The 17911-nt window shown below is 37.4% G+C and overlaps 1 pseudogene; it reads left to right on the top strand.

The window, feature by feature from the left end:
* LOC145164693 (uncharacterized) overlaps positions 1–17511 on the top strand; it is a 105262-nt pseudogene extending 87751 nt beyond the window's left edge.
* Positions 17512–17911: the final 400 nt, after the last annotated feature.

The following is a 17911-nucleotide window of genomic DNA, read 5'->3' on the forward strand; positions in this document are numbered from 1 at the left end:
ATTTGAGGCTAGAACACTCCCTTGTGCTTTTTAAGACCTTGAATAATGACCAAACTCATCATTTAGAGAGTTTACGGCCCAAGAGTAAACACCCTTGGCCGTAAACTCCAATTATGGTCAAGTCTTGGACCTTAAACACATCTAGGCTCTTGCTAAACCTTAGAACACTTGGACCATTGAGACTCCTTACCTTTAAGACCCTAAATGTCACCATTTAGAGAGTTTACGACCAGGAGTAAACTCCCTTGGCCGTAAACACCTCAACACTCTCCATTGAGTTGGTCTTTCTCATCCTTGTGTAGAGCAAAATTCCCTCAAGCTTCCCTAGCTTTCAAACACCCTCATATGCATCTTTGACCATGAGTTTACGGCCGTAAACTCCCTTGGCCATAAACACATGGCCGTAAACACCAAACAATGGCCTTAAACACCCTTTATACGAATCACATGTGATTCCAACACTTGGTCGAAGTGTTTCCTAGTCTCGTGAGGTGTTTCCTTGCATTTGGTTGCTTCCAAGCACTCTATTTATGTCAATGTATGCCAATGTATGTCATTTAGGACTTGTTGTGTCTCGGGACTTCATTCGTGGAACTTCTCATCCTTACACGCATATTCGTTGAATCACCCACATCAGGTGAGTTCATACCCCGTAATGAATCTTTTAACTGTTTTAAATGCTTTTAAGGGGGGGAATACAAGTTGAACACAATGATAATTGTGTAAATGTTTGTTATAAACATTTTCAAAAGATTACTTATGTCATTTATAAGTCGTCAAATCATTTCAAAAAATCTTTTCAAGTTATGTTACTTTATAGTTTAACAAAACTCCGTTTTTAAAGTACAAGCGTAACTTAGTGGTAAAATGAGTATTTTTAACAACAGTCCAAGTACATTACTAGTAAATTATAATAGGTATAGTTTAAGGGTTCAGTTCATACTATAACAAATACATAGAGAAACATCTATAACAAGTACAAATGAGAAACATACTATAACAAGTACAGAGGAGAACATACTATAACAAGTACAAAGGGGAAACATACTATAACTAGTATAGAGAGAAACACACCACACTAAGTACCAGGGAAAAGCACACCACACTAAGTACCAGGGAAAAGCACACTAAGTACCAGGGAAAAGCACACCACACTAAGTACCAGGGAAAAGCACGTAAAATATATCTTTCAGGTTTGCGTTAACTTTAGTACGATTACACGTTTCTGGGTTAGCAGACACGAGGTGATGAAATATAATAATATATCTTCTCAGTTACATACGGGTTCACATTTAAACCTTTAATTTACCAACTTGGGATTAAAGACTACTTTAGACTCCCCGAGGTGTATTGTCCATTTAATACTACCTGGAGTCTGTATTTTATCACTTAAGACTCCCCGAGGTGTATTGTCCATTTAATACTACCTGGAGTCTGTATTTTACTACTTTACACTCCCCGAGGTGTATTGTACATTTAATACTACCTGGAGTCTGTATTTTATTTCTTTATAGCCAGCAGTGTCACTGCTGAGGTAAAATATTATTTTCTCTATTACACTTACTTTGTGAACTTCTCACATATTCATTAATGTATAATCTATATTTAGTTAATGAGAGTCTCACGCGGGAAAATACACACTAATACAAGAAACAAACACACATAACATTTGATGCCTTGGTAGAAGGCTACGTTTAGTAGAAAGGGCCATAATGCTAACCTTATGATTCCTTAATGTATACATCAAAGGATACATATATATCAATAGGATCCGACAGATAATAGGATGTGTGCTCTCCGCTTCATTTCCTGTTCCTTGTTTGGTTGTGGGATTGGAGCAGATTCACCCAGTCTATTATCTATTCGATCCTAGATATATATGTCCAGTATACATTGAGTCATCATAAGGGTACCAGGTGGTCAAGTCATAGGACACAGAGTCAATGCACAATTTTCTAGTACAGAACATACTTTCCAAATCGGAACTTTTGGTATAGAAAACTAGAAACTTACCAGTTAAGGGTTTAATCCATTTTATTAAACCAGTATAAACTTAAAGGACCTTAAGTGATTATAGGAGTGATCACTGTGGTCACCATTTTATTATAAGGAATAAGGGTTTTTATAAAGGAGCTTTTCACTAAATACCAAGAAGCCATCACAATTAACTCCATGAGTAACAAGTGAACACGCTAGGGTTATATACAACAATGATCTAACAAACAATGGGATGTGTGCTATCCGCCTTACTTACTGGTTCCTTGTTTGGTTGTGAGCTTAGGGCAGATGCGCACAGTTGATTGTTTGTTTACTCTGAGTTTTATATCACTTGTATCCATTTAGTACTCATAGAAGGGATTGTAGAATCATTTTTACGTATCTTTCATCAAAGTAGGAAATATAGGATTTTCTAAGAGGAACAGGCGAACTTTTCTAAAAGGAACTTACAACTTACTACATTTTTCAACTACAGTTTCAACAACATTTTACAACAACTTTCTACAACTTACTTACATCACTAAAATCTTATGAACTCACCAGCTTAATTGTTGATCAACTCTTTCAAATAACTTGTATTCTCAGGAGCCTAGTAGACAGGTACTCGCACTGGGATTCATAAGATGGAGCAGTATAGCTTCAAGTCATGTTTGTTATTTGCTTATGTATTCTATGTTTCGTGAACACACACCTTGTAAACACTTTCTTTCTAATGATATGGTTGTTCGTTACTTTGCTTGCTATGATGCATGTCTTGTGATACTAAACATGACGTCCTTCACCCCAGAACGTTTCCGCCGTTCCGGTTTTGGGGTGTGACATATATATATATATATATATATATATATATATATATATATATATATATATACATACATATATATATATATATATATATATATATATATATATATATATATATATATATATATATATATATATATATATATATATATATATATATATATGTATATATATATATATAAACACGTATTTTGGAAAATAAAAGTATAAAACAATTTAAGTAGTTTGAAAACACTTTTTAAAATAGTTTAAATCAGTTGAAATAGCTTGAACTGTTTAACACAAGATTTCCTTGTGTTTTTACTTGTATTCCCCCCCCCCCCCCCCATTTAAAACTTTGAAAAATAGTAAAAACATAGGGGGTATGAACTCACCTTATGTGAGTGATTCGATAGGAGGTTCAATAAAGGATGTTATTTCCACAAGTTAAGTCCCGCAACAAAACCGAGTCCTAAAAGCATTTCACGTAATATATAGGTATACAATTAGTGAATAAATAGCAAGTATGTTAAGGAAGAAGCCTAATTTGTAAGTTTTACTTACAAATAAGAGTGTTAGAAATGAATTTGTGAGGCTGCAAGGTGTTTTCGGCCAGCCCTTGGGTTTTCGGCCATATGAAGATCTTGGTGATGTTCTTCGTGTTCTTGGTCAAACTAAGAACATTCAAGGGTTTTCGGTTGAAGATCACCAAAAAGGAAAGTGATATCTTGAAGAAATGAAGAACACTTGATGTTCTAAGCAAGATCCGAAGGAGATTCAAAGGATTTCGGATGGTACTTGAGAGAGAAAAAGGGTTTTCGGTTGGTGTTCTTGAGTGAATAGTTAGTGTTTTCGGTTGGATGTAAAAGAAGTGAGAATATGTTTTCAGTCCATGCTATTTATAACAAGAGACTGACGAGAAGTGACACATGCGTGGGGATGCGAACTGAGGGGATAAGACCGAGGGTTCTGTCGGCTGGAAACCAAGGGTTCTCGGCTGCAAACTGTTTGCGGCTACAAACCGTTTGCGGTCCGAAGGAAATGGTCAGATGCGATAGTTTGCAGCCCTGACCGAACACTCGTTTTCGGTCCGAGGGAAGTGATTGCGAGACTTCTCAGTTTCATAGAAAAGGCATATTTTGATTTCAATAACACTTTTACATTATCACCTAATTATAATAACGATTTGATCAAATGGTTTCTAGTATCTTGGTTTTTATTGACTTTCTGTTGCCCTGAATTAACGGGTTGTCACATCATCCCCCCGTTAGAGAGAATTTCATCCCGAAATTAGCTTTCTAAGTAAGACTTCAGGGGTCATGCTCATCTGAATGGTAGAATGTCCACTCATAGTCCTAGGCAGCCTTGTCCTGAAGTTCATAGTAGGATTCATACCTGGTCCATCTATCGTTACCTCGTGTATACAAGTCGTATATAATAAAGATTAATAAGACGGTCGGATGTGCGACTCTACCCCAGGTCCACAACCAAACAAGGAATAGGGGAGGAAACACACATTCTAAGTCCGTAGAATCTTAATTATATACTACTCTCGCGTATACACTTAGTAGTGATAGTTTAACCGTATTCGTCCTTAGCCTTTGTGCTTGAACTTGACCTGTTGCACGAGTGGTGTTCCCGAAAGGTCTGCTGGGTAAACATTGGAAAGGTTTCAAAGGGCAAAGTACTCCTAGCATGAGTACTTCGGGGTTTAGAATATGAGAGACAATTCTGAGGTCTATGACGGTTTTGTCGTTATGAGTGACGAGGGTTTCGTCAGTCGGTCGGTTAAGGCGATGTGTTTTCGCAGTACATGAACTTGGTATGGTGAGGACCACGCCAATCCACGTCGAATGATGACGTCAAACTCCTTATAGAAACAAGTGTTAAGTCGATTCGAAAGAAACGTTTGTTATAGCGATAGTGTATTTCGTGTGTACTCGATAGTGCATTCTGTGTATACTTTCTAGTGCTTTCAGGTTTCTCCTTGTTATTACCACTGCAACATATCGTACCGCAATTAGTGATGATACTTCATATTATGATCCTTATCAGGTCCCTATATGATCGCTTGGTGTATACAAGTCATGCATACTTAAGATGAATAAGACGGTCGATTGAGTGACTCTGCCCTAAATCCACAACCAAACAAGGAACATGAAATGGGGCGGAATCACTCACTCTAAGCCTACAAAATCTTAGTTATGCATAACCCTGATATATAAACTAAGCCATCGTAGCTCACCTGTACGGATCCTAGGTTCTTATATGAATGCTGTGATTTGTTCAGACGAGTGTGTAATTTTAATTTTTTTTCTTTTTAATTGGAATACTAAGTTTAAAAATTTTATTATTATCTAGAAAACGTACCGCTGTCCACTGTTGGCTCCGAGACAGTCTCTCTTGCAGTGATCATCAGTATTCTCCCCTCCCCGCCAGAGTTCTTTGTTATTGGGCAGTCCTTCTTGTAGTGCCCCGTATCACCACACCCATAACAGGCCTGATTTACTTCAACTCCGGGGACCTGGGAGATTGGTTGTATCGGCGCCCTGCAGAAATGGGTAGTGTGCCCCTTCCTGCGGCAATTCTTGCACTGCATCTCCCGGCAAGCTCCGGTGTGGTGGTAGTTACAATTACTACACTTCGGGAGAGTTCCAGCATATCGACTAACAGGCGCTGGAGTGGCAGGTGTTGTGGAAGGCTGTACAGTAACTATCTGTTGATCCTGCGAGGATTCCTGTGTTGTTTGACCCTTCCTCTTGTTCCCCGACTTTCGTTTATAGTCTCCTCCCTTTGTTGGCTCAAGAACGGGGTCCACCACGCCATGGCGGACTCCATGGTTAATGAGTCGTTGGGCCAGGCGTTTGGCGCTATCGAAGGTAGTTGGTTTGGAAGCCAGTACATTCCCTTGAATCTGGGGAGATAAACCCTAGATGTACTTCTCTATCTTTTTACTCTACGGGGTAACCATCCCGGGGCACAGTGCTGCCAGGTCACTAAAACTGGCAGTGTAGGCAACTATGTCTGAGCTTGACATGGTAAGGTTTCATAGCTCATGCTCCAACTTTTGTATTTTGCCTCTTGGGCAATACTCTTCCATCATCATCTCTTTAAGGTTCTCCCAGCTCATTGAGTTAGCCACCAATATAGTCATTGACTTAACATGGCCATTCCACCATGTTAGGGCTCTGTCGGAGAAGGTGCAGGCAGCAAACCTCACTTTGCTCCCTTCTGGGCACGTGTAGGTTTCGAAAACTGACTATGTTTTCTCGAACCATTGCATTAGAGCAATGACTCCCCCATCTCCATTTAAGGATTTGGGTTTTCAGTTCATGAAGTCCTTGTACGAACACTCCCATGGGTGTCCGAGGGTAACTCTGGGGTTAGTTAGGTGGGAACCGATACCAGATCCACTAACACCACATGCGCGGATTTGAGTTATAGCGGCTGTCGTTGCGGCTGTTACTGCTGCCTGGAAAATAGCAGGATCGTGTTGTGGTGGTGGAGGCGGTGGTGGATTTTCTGTTATGTTGTTGACTACGCGCCTTATAGGTCTACCGCGAGGCACCTTTTTGCTATAACGTTTACAAGATGAAACGGTGATAAGTCTATAGTAGTGGTTATAAGTTGGGTGTTGATCAAACTAAGTTATCCTAGTTCTGAGTGTATCATGTTCCGAATTTCATAGCGTTCTGAGAATAATCTATAATGGACGTCCATATAAAATAAACTTTTGAATTAGTAGTGACTACCCTTGAATGAATTTCTGTAAATTTATAACTGCTACAAGTTGTTACGAAAGATGAATAATCCTAACACATAGTGTGAGTAGTGTACTCACTAACTCACTAGGTTATATTAGTTAATTAGTTATTAGCGTGACACATAAGACGTTTGGTCTCTTCGGCTGATCCCTTCTCAGAATCCTCCTCATGAATCTCTTCTTGTTCCTCCTTCACTCCTCTGCTGACTATTGTGATGGAGTGGTTACATCTATCTAGGTTTGTCGTGCGAGAATGGGAGTGCCTAAAGAATCTATGAGATTAAGTGAAACATTATGGGGTGATCCTTACCGGGTTCTTCTATAATCATGCAGTGTATACAAGTTGTATATAATTTAAGATTAAATAGACCTTCGAATAAGTGACCCTACTCTAAAACCACAACCAAACAAGGAACAGGAAGCAGAGCGTAGATCACCAATTCTAAGTCTATAAAATCTCAATTATATTAAACCCTGGGAGTATACACTCCGAAATTATAGACCTACCAGTGAAGGTCTTTAAATTTTCACATAAGTTATTTATAGTGCCAAAAATACTCCTATAGTATTTTAATGGTATTAACTTGGTAAGTTTTAAACTTGCTGTTTTCTTATAGTATCATAAAATACTCCTATAGTATTTTTAACTTTATGTTTTGTTCTAGAGATCATTTGTATAACGAGTTAGGTAATTTTAAGCATGTTGCAACACCACATCACTCCCAAACACATGTTGGTTGTATCTCAAAATATAGTTGATCAGGCTATATTTATCCCAGATATGATTACATAACTGTCCAGTTTTGACCGCAGTGTCCAACTTTTAAATACTTATGTCTTGTTCTTCTTGTGATACTTGTTCTAGTATGTATACATGTATGTATGTATACTTATATTTTAAAAGTATAACTCTTTGTCAGAGTGTTTTTATCCCATTGTATTTATAGTTGTATATCTTTTATGGGTTGATATACTCAGTTCACTATAAACAATGCTCTGATAACAATCTATCACACCCCAAACCGAGATGGCGGAAACATTCAGGGGCGGAGGACGTCGTGTTCAGTATCACAACAAATGTAGAATAGTAAAACAAGCAACAACATCCATTGCATTAATATTAAAGTGTTTACATAGTATTCAAATCACATATGATTGACTCCAAAAGTAAGTGGAAAAACAAGACTCGTAGCTATTATGCTCTGTCTCCTAGAACCATGTGTGTGTACCTGTCTACTAGTTTCCTGAGAATATAAGTGATTTTGAAAGTGTATCAACATTTAAGTTGGTGAGTTCATAAGTATTTTATTTTAGAAAGCATGTTCTTTGTTCCTCGAAGACCTTAGTATATTACTCCAGAAAATCCAATATTTTCTAATGTAATCTAATGTAAGAAAAATGTGACCCTTTAGTTCCTTCTACAATCACCTAGTAGATACGGGTTATATACAATACATATCGAACAGACAATCGATTGTGTGGTTCTGCCCTAAGCCCACAACCAAACAAGGAACAGGAAATGAGGCGGAATCCACATAGTCCACTATTTGTCGGATCTACATTGTATGTAACCCTGCCATATACAACAGATAAATACAGAGCTAACGATGTTGGTCCTTTTTGTGTGACATCTACATTGTACTTAGAAAGTAATGTAATGTTGTTGTATTTGTATGCAATCCTTTATGTATGTATGTACTTAGTTAAACGTTCCTTCCGAAAAGTATGTTTTTGTACTATAAAATAGTATGTTGTACTTGTAAGTTATGACCTGGCCCATACCTGTTTCCCCCCATGATTACTTAGTGTATACGGATTATATATATAACCAAGATTGAATAGATAGTAGACTGTGTGAATCTGCTCTAAGCCCACAACCAAACAAGGAACAGGAAGTGAAGCGGAAAGCACACATTCTACTACCTATCGGCTCCTATCAATATATAACCCTAACGTATAAACCAAGAAATCATAGAGTTAGCATTATAGGCCCCTTTCTAAACTGTATGTTCATGTTACTGGTAAAGTGATGTGGTGTAGTTCTATTGTTTAGTAAAACTACTTGAAGTTATGAAAATCCCGTAATCTAAATGCCTTAGTTAATACCATTGTGAGTTTCATATAACCATACCTAATTGGAACGGATAAAAACACGACGTGCTGTAGGCGTCGAAAAAGTTATGACGTTTGTCACCCGTAGACCTATCGGTCCCAACTGTAGCTAACAACCAAGGTGCGGGATTGTCAGTCCCGTATAGATCTATACACAAACTATCGCTCTCCCTCCAGGAGACTCTGGTTATAATATATAACACTTAGAAACTTGTACCCAGATGGGTACGACCAAGCAATACCTCACAACTCTGTATAACTAGACACGAAGAGAATACCAATGTTCTTTTGTACTTGAAAATGTATGAGTTACATTGTACTAGTAGTGTAGAATAATTATAATTTAAATAATGATTTTAGTATGATAATCCTGACTTAGTAAAATAGTATTAGTGTTCCCTAAACTATACCTATTATAGTTTACATGTATGTTCTGTACGCAATGAAAATCTTAGTAATTTAACAGTTTATATAACACAATGAAATAAATTGAGAGAGATGACTATTACTCGACATGTTTACAAAAAGGGTTAAAGCTTTATTTAAATAAGTTTCATGTTCAATATATATATATATATATATATATATATATATATATATATATATATATATATATATATATATGAAACATATACAATTGAGATCAAACAGGTAGTCTGACAAATGGTTCTAACCCTAATCCACAACCAGACAATGAACAGGATATGAGGTGGAAACACCCGTCCTAAGTCTGTTGGATATATATATATATATATATATATATATATATATATATATATATATATATATATATATATATATATAAACATGTATTTTGGAAAATAAAAGTATAAAACAATTTAAGTAGTTTGAAAACACTTTTTAAAATAGTTTAAATCAATTGAAATAGCTTGAATTGTTTAACACAAGATTTCCTTGTGTTTTTACTTGTATTCCCCCCCTTTTAAAACTTTGAAAAATAGTAAAAACATAGGGGTATGAACTCACCATATGTGAGTGATTCGATAGGAGGTTCGATGTAGGATGCTATTTCCACAATTTAACTCCCGCAACAAAACCGAGTCCTAAAAGCATTTCACGTAATATATATGTGACACCAGTCAAAGTTTGGTCAAAGATAAATTGATCAATAATCGTAATTGGGATGAACCAAGTGGTAGAGTTTGTAACAAGGTTTCCAAAAATATAAAGAACACTGAAATCCGAGTTATAACGAAGAAGTTATGACCAATCAAAAATCCGCGATAAAACCGGCAAAACACTGTTCAGTGTAAAAAGCGAATTTTCGATAAAAGGATTTTTAGCCTTAAAAATCTAAATGAAAGTTGTAGAATATGTTAAACCGAGAACGTTCATAAAAAAGAACGTAAAAATCTGACTTCGTATGAGGAAGTTATGATTTTTCGAAGTTTCGGTTTAGTAGTAGACAGCTAAAAATTCGAAATATAAATCGATCGATATTTAGCCAACGCAACTTAAGCGAGAATCGAAGGTCTCGTCAAAAGTAGCACAACGGTAAAAAGACAGACGAAAACGGACGTCGGATGAAGAAGTTATGAATTTTTAACGGATTTCCTGTCCCGGTCTGTTAAAAATAATAATATTAAAAATAAAGTCAAAATCAGCCGACGAAGTCTAAACGAAAGTCGTAGAGTATGGTTTTACCTACGCGTGCATATAAAGAACGCCAAAAACGGAGCTCGTATGCAAAAGTTATGATTTTCGCAAGTTTTTGGCACAAAAATCAAGAAAATGTGGAAAACCGGGCAAATTCGCATGAGTCACCTCGGACACGTCACCTCGCATGCGAGGCCTCCACGTGTTCGCTTCTCATTGGACCTCAGCCTCGCGTGTCGTCTCCTGATAGGTCCGAAGTCGTCACCTCCTTTCCCCATTGGACCGAAGTCCGCTCCACTTAGGAGCCTCCACCTTTCCGAAATCACGTGCCTCGCACATGGTCCGAAGCCGCACCACCTTAAGCCTTCGCACGTGGCCTTCGCAGGTGCTGCCACGTAGCTGCTGACTCCGCGCCTTCGCCTCGCCAGCTGTCCGAGCCTCGCCACCTGTCCGATGACTAAGCTGCTTCGGCCGAACCCTCGCACCCCTATATAAAGGGTGCGAGCATTCTCGGATGGAAGGACTTTTTCACCCCAAAACTTCCCAAAATTCACATTTTCACCCCCTCGACTTTCTCACGACCCCCCAAGGCCCCGGTATCGTGTCTAAAGCCCGAAGCAAGCCCCGGAGCCCCGAAATGGTGTTCATCCATGAGAAACCAAAGGTTACTCCTTTTGGTATCATCACCTTTGTATCAGGCTGAGCAATGGTGTTCATCCATGAGAAACCAAGCTAATCAGTTAGAACATATAAATTATAATAGGTATAATTTATGATTCAAAACTAAAGATACAAGTATGATTCACGACTGTATACTTTCCAAGCAAATTACCAAAATACATTCAACTATAACAAGATATGTATAATACCTTTAATATACGAACAACATATTAAAGAAGTAAAGATACATCATACCGGGTTTGCATTAGCAAAGGTACTATACAGAGTACCAGAGTTAGCAAACATGAGGTAATGCCGGGTTTGCATTAGCAAAGGTACTATACAGAGTACCCGAGTTAGCAAACACGAGGTAATAATACATCCTGTCGGGTCTGCATTAGCAAAGGTACTATACAGAGTACCCGAGTTAGCAAACACGAGGTAATAATACATTCTGCCGTGTTTGCATTAGCAAAGGTACTATATAGAGTACCCGAGTTAGCAAACACGAGGTAATAATACATTATACCGGGTTTGCATTAACCGAGGGTACGATACAAAGTACCAGAGTTAGCATTCACAGGGTAATAATAATACATCGTAAATCTCGTTGAAACAATAAATTTGTGAGACCCTTCATGGTGTTCTTATCTAAGTACGACCTTTTAAGTCCTAAACTATTAGCCAGAATCTCTTGTAGGGAGAGCGTGAATTTGTGTATAGATCTATATGGGACTGACAATCCCGCACCTCTACTATTCGCTACAGTTTGGCCGGCAGGCCTAGGGTGTCAAATATCATTCCATTCCGATGCCTGAAGAACGTCGCCGCAGGCATATTCGTCATATTAGTATGGTTAATAGAACTCACATGGATAAAACAACGAGTGAATTACAAAGTAATATACTTCTTTTATAACAGTAAGAAAAGTTAATTACATCCCGACCAGATATACCTTCAGTAGTTTTTACTTACAATAAAAGCTACGTATCATGAAATCAAGTATTGTACTTCTAGTTTTGAACATTTAAAACCACAAGGCAGTATTATGGATAATACAATACTCTCCAGGATTAATACTAAGGTTTTTACTATAGAACAGATATAACTAAGAACACTTTTACAAATGAAACGGTTTATGGGATTAAACCACTTATACAAAGGAAACGGTCTATAGGATTAAACCACTTATCAAATGAAACTTAGTCATTCAATCTTTGTAAACTAGTATAACATAAAAGACCTTTAGTGGTTAATTCTATAATTCCTTAGTTATTACATCAGAGTTATACATAAGTAATGTCCGATTGACAGTGAAATGTGTGACTTTCGCCTTACTTCCTGTTCCTTGTTTGGTTGTGGGCTGAGGGCAGATACACCCATTTGACTATCCATTCGATATTGGGTTATATACAATTAGTATAAACTAAGTAATTACAGAGGGAAACTATTGAGGTTATCAGTTAATCACCTCAGGAAATATAGGATTTCCTGGAGAAACCAGTGAACTTATTCAAAGAACTTAGGGTATACTTATCAGAACTAAAATACTTATGAACTCACCAGCTTAAATGCTAATCTACTCTTTCCAAATAACTTGTATTCTCAAGAATCCAGAAGACAGGTACACTCCAGAAGCTTTTGAGAAGACTACCTAGTACTGTACCGCGACTCTTGTCTTCTACTGTACCTACTTTAGTGTTTGAATATGTAATGATTAAACACTTATGTAAAACTTATACTTATTAATGCAATGGTTGTTTGTACTTTGATTACTATATTGCATGTGTTGTGATACTTACCTAAAGTCCTCCGCCCCCGAATGTTTCCGCCATTCTAGTTTGGGGGTGCGACAGATTGGTATCAGAGCAGTGTTTATAGTGAACTCGGTATATCAGTCATAAAAGATATACAACTATAAACCCATTGGGATAAAAACACTCTGACCAAGAGTTATACTTTAAAAATATATCAATATTATATAAAAGTATAAGTACATGCAGAGTATATATATATATATATATATATATATATATATATATATATACCAGAATGAGTATCACAAGAAGAACAAAACAAAAGTATTTGGATGTTGGACATTGCAGTCAAACCTAGACAGTGACGTAATCATATCTGGAATCAATATAGCCTGATCAACTATATTCATCCGAGATATGACCAACATGTGTTTGGGAGTAATTGTAATGTTGCAACTGGTCTAAAACTTACCTAAGTACCAGAAGAATTCTAGAACCAAACATAAAGACTAAAATACTATGGGAGTATTTTAGGATGCTATAACAAGAAAACTGAAAACTTGTCAAATTCTTATATCTAGAAGTCCAAGAATCAAACTCATAACTAAAATAACATGGAGGTATTTAACATACCTTTGGGGAAATGTTAAAAAGATCTTTTCTGATAAGTGTATAATTACTAAGTGGATACGTTAAGGTTATATATAGCCGAGATTTTATAGACCTAGAATATGTGATTTTCACTCTACTTCCTTTTCCTTGTTTGGATGTGGTTTTAGAGTAGGATTACTTATTCAAAGGTCTTTTTGATCTGGATTATATATAATCAGTACACACCATGTGATTATGAGAGGACCAGGAAGGATCACCTTCGTAAAAATTCAAATTTTCTCATAGACATTCCCATTCTCGTATAAACCCGTTAGATAAACATAGTTACTTCAGCAATCAATAGAAGAGTCAAGGAGGAGCCAACAGAATTTCATTAGGAGAATTCCGAGAAAGAAACAGATGACAAGTAAATAAACTATAGAAATCATGTAGTGCCCTTACCCTATTAAGGACACCAATGAGAGATTCGCATGAACTTCCGAGATTCAAAATCTCCATTACGAAGTAATGGAGACCAGTGTCAAAATCGGAAGTAAGACAGCTCAGGAATTCAATATACCTAAGGAGGAGAAGGACACCTTATAGATATTAGGGGGAAACAAATCATTACCACTCAGAATAGAACAGAGAACAAAGGAAAACCACGCATGATTCATGTGAAGTGTTCGAGCACCTTTTCATCTAAGTAATAACTAGTAAATCGGTTCAACCTAGTGAGTTAGTGATTTCATTACTCACATTAGGTTTGGAGCTTATCCTCTTTTCCGGTCACGGCTAATAACAATAAATCAGATCACGAAATCTTAATTGATAGTGATTACTTCTCAAATTCATAAGTCTATTTTATGTAGACACTGTTATGAATTGTTTTCGAATATTTTCGAAAATTAGGAAACGATATCCACCAAACGAAGGTAACTTAGTTCGGATGATACTCGGTTCCTAACCATTCTAGAAACTTAATTTTGTTCCTTACCAGGACTGCATCATAGGGATGCAGATCGAATCATTAAGAACAATATAACAAAACGAAAGATTAATACATAGATACAAATGGTTAGAATACATCTAGAGACAACTATCGTCGCTCATGAGCTCATTTTCTTATCATGTAACATAATCATGCCTCCAAAGAAGTGTAACCAACCCACCAGCGAAACACCAATCCTTCAGATAGATGCGGCTACGTTTCAAGTGCGGTCACAGCAGCTGTAACAGCTGTCATGGCACACCTTAATGCTAACAATGCAAATGTTAGTAGTAATGCTATCGGTAACCCCGATCATGGTGATGGCCAAGTACAGCAACGAGCACCTACTTGTGAGGACACCTTGAACCTTAAGCCTAATATCTTGAAACGAAAGTTCGAGAACAAGGAAGGGAGTTGTTCAACTCAAGAACATAGCAGAGGGCAACGAACTAGGGCAGTCAATACCCCCATCAGCCCTGTTATCCTAGCACCAACCAAGCCGTACTTAGGAAACCTTCCACACTGCATCAAGTGCAACTACCATCATCATGGAGTTTGCCGAGAACTGCATTGCAATAGATGCAACATGAAGGGGCATACCGCCCGCATCTGTAGAACTCCGGTTGAGTTCATCACTTCAACTACCGATGTTGGAACCATTCCCATATGTCACCTTTGTGGTGAAATAGGACATTACAAGAGGGATTATCCAATAAAGAAGAACGACGGGGGAGCAGGAGGATTTTGACCCTAATACATGGGGAAGCATCAAAGAACCCTGCTATATTTTGGTACGCTTCCAAACCCCAATAACTAACTACAATTATGATTACTCTTCCGTTCAAATTAAATCACAACAATTATATAAAATTTGAAACCCTAACAGGTAAGCTATGATGACTTATTGTTGGGTTAAAAATATGGTTTATACTTTGCTTTTCTAAGCATTTATTGTTTTTATTATTTGGGCCGAAAATAGTATAGGATTAATTGTAGCTTGGACCGAAAACCCATGTGTTTTCGGTCTAGCATTGGATTATTTGTATTTTGGGCTTGGCCTTAGGTCCATATATATATAGGGTGAGGAGTGCATGTGAGGGTAAGAGCCAAGGAGCTTAAGTGTGTGTATTCTAAGGTGTGAGAGAAACAAGAGAGGAAAGTGTGTGTGAATCTTGTGTATTGTTCATCATTCCAATCTTGAATACATCATAGATTCATCTTCTTCTTCTCCTTCTATTCTATTAGATCTGAACTCATCCGTTTGATTGGGATTCCGCACCGTCAAATGGATCTGATTGATACACAAGGAAATTTGGGGACTTACACTTAGTGGATACATAAGGGTCATTTATAATTAATATGTGTAGACTTAGAGTCAGTAATCCCGCCTCATTTCATGTTCCTTGTTTGGTGTTATGGTGACATGATCAGAGATAAACAAGAAGCTGCTGAACTCTCTACCAAAATCTTGGGATATGAATGTCTCAGTGATCAAAAAGACCAAAGATTTGAACAGGTTGAGTTTGGCTGAAACGATGGCGATCATTAAGGCTTGCGATCTCGATGATAAGCAAAGGGAGATTAATCATGTTAATTCATACTCCACAGCAAATCTTGGGATCCAAACCACCAACAACACTGCTTTCTCAAGCTTTTCTACTCCTCAAGCTCCTCAAGTTCATGTTCCTCAAGTTCAACCCTATGTGACTCATCAGCCTACCTCATACGTGATCCCAAAAATGCAACACATTCAAGTTCCTCAACCTCAAACTTTAGCTCAACAAGTTGGTTCTAGTGTTGGTTCATCAACAGTTGCACCCATTCAATCTCATGGATTCAGTTCTCAAGCTTCATCATTGAAAGAGAAGGAAGAAAATCTGGCCCTCGCCACTGGTTTGGTAAACTGCTACAACGCTTTTGTGGCCGGAGAGCTTTCCCCACAACTTTTTTTTGCAGACCTAGACCAGATCCATCCAGAGGATGTGGAGGAGATGGACATCACCTGGCAAATGGCCATGGTTGTTTTTAGGGCAAAGCAGTTCTCCAAGAAAACCGGAAAGAACAATTGGAGTGTGAATTCAGACAAGAAAGTGGGGTTCAACAAAGGGAAGCTGAGATGCTACAATTGTCATGAACCTGGTCACTTTGCTCGAGAATGTCCAAAGCTAGATCGAAGGGAGAATTCTGAGCGAACCATGGTGTCGGTGACCTATGTCAACAAGGGATCTTCTTCAAGCAATCAGACTGCTAACTTGGCGATGGTGGCCCAATCCTTTGATTGGGAAGATCAAATTCAGGCTCTGAATATTTCAGGACCTGAAAATGCGCATCTTGCTCAAATCAAGGATTGTGTGGAGGAAGAAGCAGAAAAAGACCCTGAAGAAGAGATGATGAATCTTCAGTTTGCGTTCATGGTGTAAACTACTCCTGAGCCAACCAAACCCGAGGTCAGTGAATTTGGTTGCTCTCAATCTTGCATTAAAACTGTTAAATTCTTACGTGACCAAATTGAATTAATCAAGAGAGAGAACGAGGACCTTAAGTATGAGGGTTACACACTTAGGAAAAATCAAAAGCCTTTAAAAACACAATTAGAGAATAAAACAAAGGACTTTAAGAAACTGATATTGAGAAACAGAAGGTGGCAATAAGTCAAGAAGAGATTATCAAAAAGGAAATCCAAGTTGAGATAATGTCTGAGAAATTAGATGAAATGGATCGATTTGCAGTGGATACAAACTGTGCTCTGAATGAAATGAGAAATTGGGTTGACAATTTGGTTGAAGAAACATCAAGACAAAAGCAAAGGGCAACACAAAATGAACAAGAACTTATTCGTGTCAAATAGGATTTTGAATCTTTAAAATCTTACGTTAATAGTCTTATTAGTGTAAGAGAAACACTTGTTTCTTCAGAAAAACAGTTTCAAACAATGGAAAAGCTTTTTGAAAGGTTGATTGCAAAGACGACACAGCTGGAGAGTGAAAAGAAGCAGAAAGAAGGGGAAGTTGAGAGATTAATGGAGGAGAATTTGAGATTGAAGGGTGTTTTGGATCAAAAAGAGGCTCAATTGTTGGCTATGAATGAACAATGCAAGTTTATGGCTTTAAGTGGTTCCCATATCTGAGTTTTTACTGAAATTTTTAGATCATTAATGTGAAGGGGGAATGAATATGCAGTTGTTGCTTCATTTGTATCAAAAACATAATCCATTTTTTTCAATATAAAGTCAAAAAATGTATGTTATGTTCATATGCTTACATGATATTAATAAAAAGGATCGGATTTTTGGAGGTGCCGAGGATCGAACCCTGGTCTCCTCCCAACTAAATCAGCGCCCTTTCCAACTCTTCTAGGCTGCAAGTTCATACAATCCTTCCCAATTTAATTCATAACTCGTCTTCATTTCGACCCTTCTTTTGCATTTTTTACATTATTAACCCAAAAATCAATTTTCTTTTTTTTTTAAATCCTTTTTCAACCCAAAAATTTTTTATTTTAATTTTTGACTTTTAATTTTGACTTTTTCCTTTAAAAATAAAATAAAATAAAAAATGAGTTCCGCATCAATTCCGGTAAATGAAGTTTCATGTACTCCATCTTGTGAAACTACTATTAAATTTCTCCGAGATCAAATCG

This window comes from Lactuca virosa, chromosome 3 (genome assembly GCF_052849685.1).
Source record: "Lactuca virosa cultivar CGN04683 chromosome 3, Lactuca_virosa_CGN04683_v6, whole genome shotgun sequence".
NCBI classification, from domain to species: domain Eukaryota; kingdom Viridiplantae; phylum Streptophyta; class Magnoliopsida; order Asterales; family Asteraceae; genus Lactuca; species Lactuca virosa.